Raw genomic sequence first — 11,136 nt, forward strand, 5'->3', positions numbered from 1 at the left:
AGAGTAAAAGCACGAAGGGTGATGTCGTATAATTTGTTGATTCTATTGCTTTGACTTGGTAATTGAAATGGAAGATTGATTTGATGGTTTCAGTGCTTACTTTGATATGGGTTTACTTAGTGATTCTTATTGAATTCTCTTATTGTGACTTCCTACATGTCCCTACCCTATTGTTACTTTTGATGATTTATTTGTTATTCAGTTGCTTTATGTATATAACTGTACATTGTTTTAGTAGGCGTCTTATCTTAGCCTCGTCACTACCTCATCAGGGTTAGACTCGACACTTATTGAATACACAGGGTCGGTTGTACTCATACTACACTTCTACACTTTTTGTGCAGAGTTTGGCATTGGTACTAGCGGAGTCCCGAGAGGTACTTAGTGGATACCAGATAGTGATTCAAGGTAGAGTTATATCCCGTTCATAGGCCTTAGAGTCAATTTCTCATTTTCATTGTAATGTTTTCATTTTATTTTGAACAGTATCGTATTTCTTTCAGAACCTTGTATTTATTTGGATTTAGAAGCTCATGTACTTGTGACACCAAATCTTGGGGTGGTTTATGTTAGTTATTGGTTTTAGAACTTATTATGTTATCACAAAGTTGCTTTAGGTTATGTTATTCATTCAGCTGTCAAATATTTATTGCTTTTCTTTGCATTATCTTGTTGTGATTGATTGCCTACCAATGTTAGACGCCATCACGATCTCGATTAGTTGGTATTTTGGATCGTGACAAAAGGTGTACTATGAGGGTGTTTAGATAAGTTTATAAATACTTTTTGGTTTATCTATATATATGGTAAACACCAAAAATACTAATAAGCTGAGTACTTATAAACCAAAATCAATTAAAAGTATTGTATAACAACTTAATTTTTTTTAAGATCAATAAAATTACTCATCATGTTATATAGAGAAGTGCTCTGACTTCTCTCTAGAAACTACAGAGAGAAACGGAAATCAATCAATCAACCATTCAAACAACTCACTACAAGACCACTGCAAAAGTCACCTTCCACCAAACCACAAAGCCAAAGAATGGAAGAAGGCACTCTAACTAATGAAGAAGAAGACCCGCTTTTATGCAATATACACCGATCAAAAAATTGTGACACATTTATGGAGACACAGGTTAGTTATAGAGATACAATAACCCAAAAACAAACTTTTTCTCCCATGAATTTTGATTGCACAATTTTTAGCAACCTTAGTTTAGAAGAGGAAAAAGACAACCCATCAAACCACCCTAACTTCATACCCGTTACAATAGCGAACAAAACCAGACTATACGAGCCCTAGAAACAATCCTTAATCATCAAACTATTGGGAAAACGTATGTTCTACAACTTATTATGCACAAAATTTCAAGAATCTAGAACTCATGAGAACCCATAAACTTCATCGATTTAGGTAATGACTACTACATGATCTGGTTCTCATCCCATGACCACTACCAAAGAGCATCAATAACAGACCTTGGTTTATTGGTTCACAGTACCTTAGTGTCAAAAAATGGACACTGGATTTCAATCCCAACGCAAACCATATTAATTTCTCCACAATATGGGTACGCCTTCAGGAATTCCCCACTGAGTACTACGACCTTGAAATACTAGAAAAAATTGGCCAAATGATTGGGGACACTTTAAAGATTGACAAATGCACTACGAACATAACAAGGGGACATTACGCTTGTGTATTCTGGCACCCCTAGGAAAATCTCCACCAAGGAATTTCATGATCGGGAAAAATCTATAGGATATCCATTATGAAGACACCAATCCACTGTGCATAATATGCGGATGCGTGAGACACAACCTATGTCAATGTCAGAATAAGAATCCAATATTCACAAAGACAAAAGACAACTCTACATCTGGCACGGTCAATAAATAGTGAAGACGGTGTCATACTCACACAAAAGCTACACCACTGCAACTCATTATTCACAAAATTTAGAAAAAGAAACTACTGAAAAAGAAAAAAAGAAATGGAAAATAAAAAGAAAAGGAAGGAAAAAATCAAAGAGAACTTCCTGTCGAAAAAAAAGATAAATTAAAAGAAAAAGAATTAGAAAAATAAAAAATAAAAATATCAAATAGAAACACTAATTTGCCCCCTACTAGCTAAAATTCTAGACCACCCACCCCTATACTTACCCCAATCTTGGGGACCAAGAAACAAATAGGTTTTCTCACTTCTACCACCTTTGAAGGGTCAACTAGTTATACCTAACAAAACCAATTCTCTATGCTAAGTCAGCTGGATCTAGAAAACTACCAAAATAAAAAAAATGGCAAACCTGACACTACAACCCCATCAACAACGACATCACTAACTATACATCACCAATAACAAAAAATTCACTCGTTCCTATTTTCGGCTTCAACAACTAACTGCTTACTAATTGTGCCACACAAAAAAAAATCCTTTGCAACTAATGACATTATCTCGCCCATAACATCACTAACAACAATACCCCAAAATCGGCACGACAAAGGAGCACACATGAGATCCCAAGGACATGAGCAGATTACCAAATCGGAGAAAAATAATAAAATATGCAGTACTAAAAATAATGACTATACTATGAACACTACTTTTAAGAAGCCTACCATGCATGAAATCATTTCCCACTATGAAACATACTCCCTCCCTACTAACCACCCTATAGTTGTCACTGTCAAATCCTATCAAACCTATCAAATACCCTATCAATCACCCTCTCTCAACTCAACCCCACAAACCAAAACCCCAAGTAATCTCCCCTACCATCCGGTCACTCCCATAATCTCCCTTACCACACTCTCTTTCACAAACCAAGTCCCCGCTCTTCCACTTATTAAAAATGTATTGCCATTACCACCACCACTCCAACTACCACTACCACTGATGTCACCACCACCCACGCCACAACAGAGACAACAACCAACATTTTCCAGATCAACACAGCCACACCCAAACAACCAACTATTTTGTTCAAACAACAGTAATCCTAGTACAAGTTCTAATGGAAATACCACAGCAGCCCATAATGCTTCCAGTCGTGCACCACCCACCACCAACTCCATGGCTAGATGTAGTGGGGTTACACCAGCATGCTCAGTTCTCGTTGGAGAACACGCAGTACCTTATCGAGCAGATACAGAGCTGGGGGCCCAACACTAAAATACAAATGGAAACAATGTACAACCTGGAAATAGTTGCGATGGAGATGGTAAACCGTCTAGACACAACCACACAACAACCACCACAAGTTCAGGGATACTACCAGCCAATGTAGGTACATGAGATCCAGCATGTACAGAAGGAACAACAAGTTCATACACCCCCACCAAATACCTAGTTGCTCTCATTACCGGAAATGGAGGAGCTAGCACTATCAGAAAATCTGGACATAGAGTCGGAGGCACTACTAGCGGAGCCATTGTCCCCTTTGAATTCGGAGGCCGATATGATCATCCTAATGAACACAGAAGTGCAATCACTAAGAATCCTAGATCAAATGTTGCAATACATCACACTACGAAAATCACTATCGACCACACTCCATAAAAACAAAGAAAAATGATACTTTGTCATAGTTCAAGAAAATGTGCTTCAAATAGCAGTGAACATTCACACCTACCCTTTCTCGATTATCCACAAATATGCAGCACTAATTATGCCAACACTGACGGAGGAAGACTTGCCATTGCTAGTACACAACGGGGCGGATCATCCACTAGTTGTGCACCTGCGTATGTCACTGGCCCCGGGTGGGAACTAGATGAACCCAAAATGAAGATCTTCCTTTGGAACTGCAGGGGGTGCAACAACTAAGAATTCCGACACAACTTCATAGTCATTGTCGACTAGAACAATCCATTAATTATCTGCCTCACTGAAACACACATGCAGAGCCACTACAAGCTCATGGAATTTATTGGTTTCACTGAATAGTTTGAAATTAGTGCAGATGTCTACTCAGGTGGAGTCATACTATTGTGGAAGCATGGAGAGTTGGAGATGGATACAGTAGTAGTTACTGACCAGGAGATCCATGCAAACATCCAGGTCAGTAGAACTTCAAAACCTTGGCTAGTTTCCTTAGTTTATGCCAACACTTTATTAATAAATAGAAAAATTCTGTGGAATAATATGCAAATAGTTGCTAAAGATTATAGCTACCTGTGTCTATTATGTGAAGGCTTTAATGAGGTCACAGCCACCTCCGAAAAGTATAGAGGTAGGCCCATAAACAGTAATAGAAATACTATCTTTTTAAATTGTTTTGATGCTATTGAAATTATTGATTTGGGTTTTGTGGGTCCACAGTTTACATGGACAAATAAAAGAAAAAACAATAGCAGCAAATCTTGGAAAGAATCTACAGATTTCTTCGAAACTCGGACTGTCGTACACATTCAGACCACTGTCCACTATTGCTAAGTCTGTGAAAAAATATTAGTAAACTAACACACATTTTCTGCTTTGAAATAATGTGGCTTAGTCACCCACTTTTCTCAAACATAGTTAAGAAACATTGGAATAATACAAATTACTCAGCTACCATTTCCTCCTTCATAGAACACGTGGAAGAATAGAACAATTCCACATTTGGAAATACTTTTTTGAAAAAAAGCTCTCCTTGTACGCATTGTGGGGCTCTAAAACATGCACCCACGTAATAAACCCCAATTTTACAATAACCTTGAAAATAATATTATTCATGAATATAACTTAATTCTCCAAAATGAAAAAGATTTTTAGAATTAAAATCAAGGGTTCAGGGGATAAATGACGGGGATGCCAACACAAAATTCTTTCATATATCCGCTATCTAGAGGAGCAGGACAAACAGGATACTACGGCTAAATGACATAGTTGGTAATTAGACTTTTGAGCCGCAAGAAATACATGATATTATTATTAAACACTTCTCAAATATCTACACAACTGAACTAGATTCATGTACATATATTATAGCACCTAACCCAAGCCTACTCAACATCCTAACAGATTAGGATAAAGAAGCACTTATTAGACCTCTTTCAGTCACGGAAATCAATAAAGCAATAAAATTCTTTAAACCACTAAATGCACTAGGTCTCGATGGAATCCACCCAATTTTCTTCCAAAAATATTAGTCTGACACAAACTCAACTATCATAGATATGTGCACACAAACCTTCGCTACCTTAGTAATACCATATGAAATAAACAATACCTATGTAACACTTATTCCCAAAGTCAAACACGCACAAAATATTTTTTAATATAGGCCCATCATCCTTTGTAACACCATCTATAAAACTATAACAAAAATTATTGTAAACCGTATACGCCCCTTACTCAATAAAGTTATAAGTCCTAATGCAGCTTTATTCCAGGAAGGAGAGCAATTGACAATGCAATAATTGTCGAAGAATAAATCCACTCTTTCAAGAATTATATGGGGAGGACTGCGAAGATGATGCTCAAAATTGATCTTGAAAAGACTTTTGACTGTCTTGAATGGTCATTCGTCAGGAGATCATTGCACGCATTAAATTTTCTACAAGACCTAATAACACTTATCATGAATTGCATATCTACCACAATCAACTTCAATGATTGCGAATGGCAAACCTACAAAATGCTTCGAACCATCAAGAGGCATCCGACAAGGAGACCTACTATCTCCGTACCTGTTCATCATCTGTATGCAATCACTAATATGTTGCATTGATTATAAAGTAGATATTTTGAACTAAAATCCATTAAAATAAGCCAGAATGGCCCATCCATATCCCACCTCCTATTCGCGGATGACCTTATACTTTTATCCAAGGCGAACAATGCAACTGCAACTTCTATCATAAGCATATCCAACTTTATTTCCCATCAATTCGGGCAGCGAATAAATTTCTCCAAATTCAAAATAATTTTTTCCTCAAACGTACCAATTACAAACCAAACATTACTGGCCAATACACTAAATGTTAAGATAAAAAATAATGTGAAAAAATACCTAGGATTTCCAATTACCAACTTACAACCAAAAAACTTGGATTATCAATTCATACTTGATAGGATGAAGACTAGACTAAAGGGATGGAAAGCAAAACTACTAAGACTATCTAGGAGATTAATGCTTATACAATCGACTTTGTCAACCATTCCCACCCATTGCATGCAAATGAACTTTATTCCAGCAAAGGCTAGAAATAATATTGATCGCATTTAGAGAAACTTCCTTTGGAGTTCTATCACAGACCATAGAAAAATCCATCATATCAACTGGAACAAGGTAACATCTCCTAAGCAAGAGGGAGGCCTTGGGCTGTACAAAGCAAAAGGAAAAAATATCGCACTCCTATCAAGCCTACTATGGAGATACCTCTCCATCCTGAATCTCTATGGGCTAAAATAATAAAGGGTAAATACCTTAACTCTCCCAGAATGAATCCTATGGTTTACAAAACAAATGACTCCTATATCTAGAAAAGTACTGCAAAAATTTATTCCTTCTTCTCCAAAGCCATCGCTTGGAATGTTGGAAACGCAAGCGAGATAAGCATTTGGGATGATAGATGGGTTATTGAAAAACATACCCTAAGGGAACTAATTGAGGGGCCGTTAGTCAAGGAAGATAAAAAAAATTAACTACATTATTACTAATAAAAATTGGAACCTAGAAGCTCTTCCATGCGACCTACCAAATACGATCTCTAACCGTGTAACACAAACATATATTTCGTTCTCTGAGAAACATAAATGGCCCATTCTTCTGGAAAGAAATGAAAGATGGGAACTTCACAACAAAATCTGCCTGCAACCTTCTCATTAGGCTCACATAGGCAACTCAATCTCATGAACCCTTTCACCATTTCTGGCTATGTAAAGCACCATGCCACAACAAACTCAAAACATTCCTATGGCTATTAGTACGTACATCAACGTCTACCCACTGCAGTTGTCCTAAGCCGTACGAAAATAATTGAATAGAATCATGGTGAGGAATGCTTTGAGCGCATGATAAGCCAAGGCAGGCTAACATGCACCACTGATGGCTAGGAGACACAAGCAAGAAGCTCCGACGACTGCTGCTATAATGCTGGTGAACTCGATGATGCAGACTATCACTCCATTAATGTTTGGAAGTTTCTTACCAGCTAGTTTTCAACCAATTGGTGAGGAAAGCGAGCTAAATGGAATGAAAGAGAGAAACGGTAACCAATGGAATAATAAAATTGAAAATTAAGCAAAAGAAGCTCAGAAGTGTAAGAATAAACTGCCACCAAGTCCAAAACGACTACAATTCTCTGAGGTTGGATCTTCAAAGACACCTCCAGATCTGTATCTTGTAGCAACTGCAGATATAGGGGTGGAGAAGACAGTGCATGCAAAGGAACTCCGACAATAGAATAGAAACTCTCAGATGGGGATGAGATTGGAATATAATCCACCAAGTCACAGGGATGGCAAAGTGGTCATTCAAATAGATGAAGATGATGTGAGTGAGTTGAAGGAATATTGGGAAATTGCTCTAATTGGGTATGTATTGAGAGATACTCTGTATTAGAAATCTATGGTGAGTTATGTAGAAATAGTTTGGGATTTTGTATCTAAGCCCCAAATTCTATATTACTATGATGGCTATTATGTTTTTCGATTCACAACTGTGGAGGATAGAGATACAGTTGTTCAAGCAAGGCCATACACATATCATAACAAGCCATTTATCTTATAGAATTAGGAGAGAGAATTCCATTTTGATCCTAAATGTATCACTATTATTCCACTGTGGATTCACTTTCCTAGTTTATTGGTTGGGTATTGGAATGCTGATGCTCTAAGCAAGATTGCTAGTGATGTTGCTATGCCAATGTACACAGACAAATACATAGCTGAATTGAACAAAATCTCTTATGCAAGAGTGCTAGTGAAAGTGGACATAACAAAGTCATTGGTAGAGAATGTTGAAATTGTGACTCCCAATGGTATTAAACAGCAGGAAATTCTATACGAGTGGAAGCCAAAATTTTGCAATAAATGTTTGCATTTTGGGTATGATGTTTTTGAATGTTGGAAGCTAATTAAGCAAGAAGAAGATGCTGAATTCAAAGCCCTTAAAAGAAGAAATAGAGGCAGAAGGAGGAGAGTTGTTCAGGAATGGAAGTCAAAAGATCAACAGGAACAGGATGAGAGGAATGGTAAGGTGACTGAAATGCAACCTCCAATAGAAGGTGACAAAGGGAAACGGAACTCTAAAGCTAACACAGATCAAAGAAGAATGATGATACATAGAGATGATGACACTGAAAGACAGAATACTTCAATAGATCAGCATGGTAAAATTGATAAAGTTAGCAATGCTAATAGATTCAGAGTATTGGAAGAATATGGACAAACATCTGCACAGGGAGGGGGTTTGACTCCTGACCCCATACAACACCCATCATAATCATTAGTACTTGGAACATAAGAGGGATGACCAAGCTCTATAAGCAGAATGAATTGAAAATCATTCTACAAAAGAATAAAATAGATATCTTAGGATGTCTGGAAACTAGAGTCAAAGAAAAGAAAGCAAAAAAGATATTGTACAAGGTAGCAAAGGATTGCGGTTATTGCTGCAACTATACAAAGGATGAGAATGGTAGAATTTGGGTTCTGTGGAAGACCAATCTTTTAGTCAACATAGTTCAAGTTCATGAACAATTTGTTCATTGTATAGTGAGTGATTTAGTGACTGGATACCAGATTATGTTGACAGTAGTGTATGCTAGAAATAAATTGTAGGAAAAAGCAAGTTTATGGTGTGACTTACAACTGATAGGGGGGCAGGTTCAACTTCCATGGCTCATAAGTGGTGACTTCAATAATGTCCTAACCATTGATGATAGGTTAGGACAACCAGTTACTATGAATGAGGTGAAAGAATTCAAGGATTGTATTGACTCTATGCAATTGACCCCATTGAAGACAAAGGGTGTTTTCTATACTTGGTGCAATAAGCAGCATACAAGTGACAAGGTATACAGTAAGATTGACTGGGCCTTTGGGAACTTTGAATGGATCAAGGACTATGGGCATGTGGAAGCTGATTGCCTAGAACCCGGGGTGTCAGATCACTCACCTATAGTGGTCCAAATATGGAGAAGAAAGAATATATATCCTAAGCCATTCAAGTTGTATATGGTAACAATGGAACACAAGGAGTTTCAATCTATGGTGGATAAAGTATGGAAGCAGAAGTTGGGAAATGACCCTATGGATAGCATATGGCAGAAGTTATAACAGCTGAAAACTGTGACTAAAGAATTAAACAGGAAAATGACAAGCTATGAGAAAAGATTGAGCCAAATAAGATAGCAACTGGAGTATACTCAGATTAATTTGAAGTTTGATCCCTTTACTCAGGATCTGATTGAGAAGGAAAAGCATACCTTGCAGGAACTAGAGAAATGGAGTATAATAGAAGAAAGAGTTCTGAGATAAAAGGCAAGCGTCAACTGGATAGATTATGGGGATTCAAACTCTAAATATTTCTATGCACAGCTGAAGATCAAAGCAACTAAGAACTCAATTACTATTGTGTATAATGATATGGGAACTAGAGTCACAGAACCTAAAGTTATAGAAAAAGAATTCATCACCTTTTTTAAGCATCTTATGGGAACTGACATTGGGATCAAGCCATGTCCTAATACCAAATTCATCAAAGCAGGAGCGTGCTTATCATTGAAACAACAACATGATCTAATAAAGAAAGTAACATATGAAGATGTTGATGAAGCAGTGAAAGACATGCCAAATGATAAAGCCCATGGAGTTGAGGGCTTTCCAATAGAGTTCTTTAAAATACACTGGGAAGAAGTGAGACAAGATGTATATGATGCTGCGTTGTTCTTTTTTCAAACAAGCAAGATGAAGCAAACATGGAATTGCACAACCATAACATTGATTCCAAAAGTTCCTGCACCCACAACTATGAAAGACTATAGACCTATTGCTCGTTGTACAAAATCATTGTTAAGATTCTAACTGAAAGTATCAAAAAGGTAATTGAGTATATAATTGGGAAAGCACAGTCTGCATTCATAGAAAGGGGGGGGGGGCATTGTGGATAATATATTATTTAGTCATGAGTTGTTCAATAGTTACAATAGGAAAGGCTTATCTCCAAGGTGTGTACTCAAGGTTGACTTAAGGAAAGCATATGATTCATTGGACAGGCAGTTCCTTAGATATATGCTCACAGATCTTGGCTTCCCTCAGAAATTCATTATATGGATAATGGAGTGTGTGACAACAGTGTCGTATTCTCTAGTACTGAATAGAGGATTCACTAGACCTTTCCCTGCTAAGAGAGGTATAAGACAAGGAGATCTAATGTCTCCTTATCTGTTTGTAATTGCTATGGAGTACTTGTAGAGGGAGATGAATCAATTAGCTATGCAAAAAGAGTTTAAATTTCATCCAAAGTGCAAGAAGCTGGGAGTGACACACATTTGTTTTGCTGACGATTTGTTAATGTTTTTTAGGGGTGACACACAATCAGTTACTATATTGTAGGAAACCTTTAATAGGTTCTCAAATGCATCAGGATTGCAGGCAAGTGCAGAAAAGAGTTCTATTTATATTGCTGGTGTAGCACAATATATAAAGGAACAACTGATCGAGATTATTGGATATGCAAATGGTAGTATACCTTTTAAATATCTAGGAGTTCCACTATCTGCAAGAAAACGGAACATTCATCAATGCTTGCCTCTGGTTGAAAAGATTACAAAGAGAGTAAGATGTTGGTAAGCTAGGATGCTTTCATACTCAGGAAGAATTCAACTCATAAAATCAGTGTTATTTGAAATACAAACGTATTGGGATCAAATTTACTTATTGCCAAAGAAGATCATGAAGATGATATAGACTATATGTAGAACCTTCTTGTGGACTGGTTCAACTAATTATTCCAGGAAAGCACTGATTGCGTGGGACAGAATATGTCAACCTAAAACTACTGGTGGTTTGAATGTGATTAATATGAAGATATGGAATAAAGAAGCTTTATTAAAACATCTCTGGGCCTTGGCTATGAAGAAGGATACTTTATGGATTACATGGGCTCATATCTACTACATAAAAAATAGGCTTATTGAAGA

This window comes from Nicotiana tabacum, chromosome 16, assembly GCF_000715075.1.
Source record: "Nicotiana tabacum cultivar K326 chromosome 16, ASM71507v2, whole genome shotgun sequence".
NCBI classification, from domain to species: Eukaryota; Viridiplantae; Streptophyta; class Magnoliopsida; order Solanales; family Solanaceae; genus Nicotiana; species Nicotiana tabacum.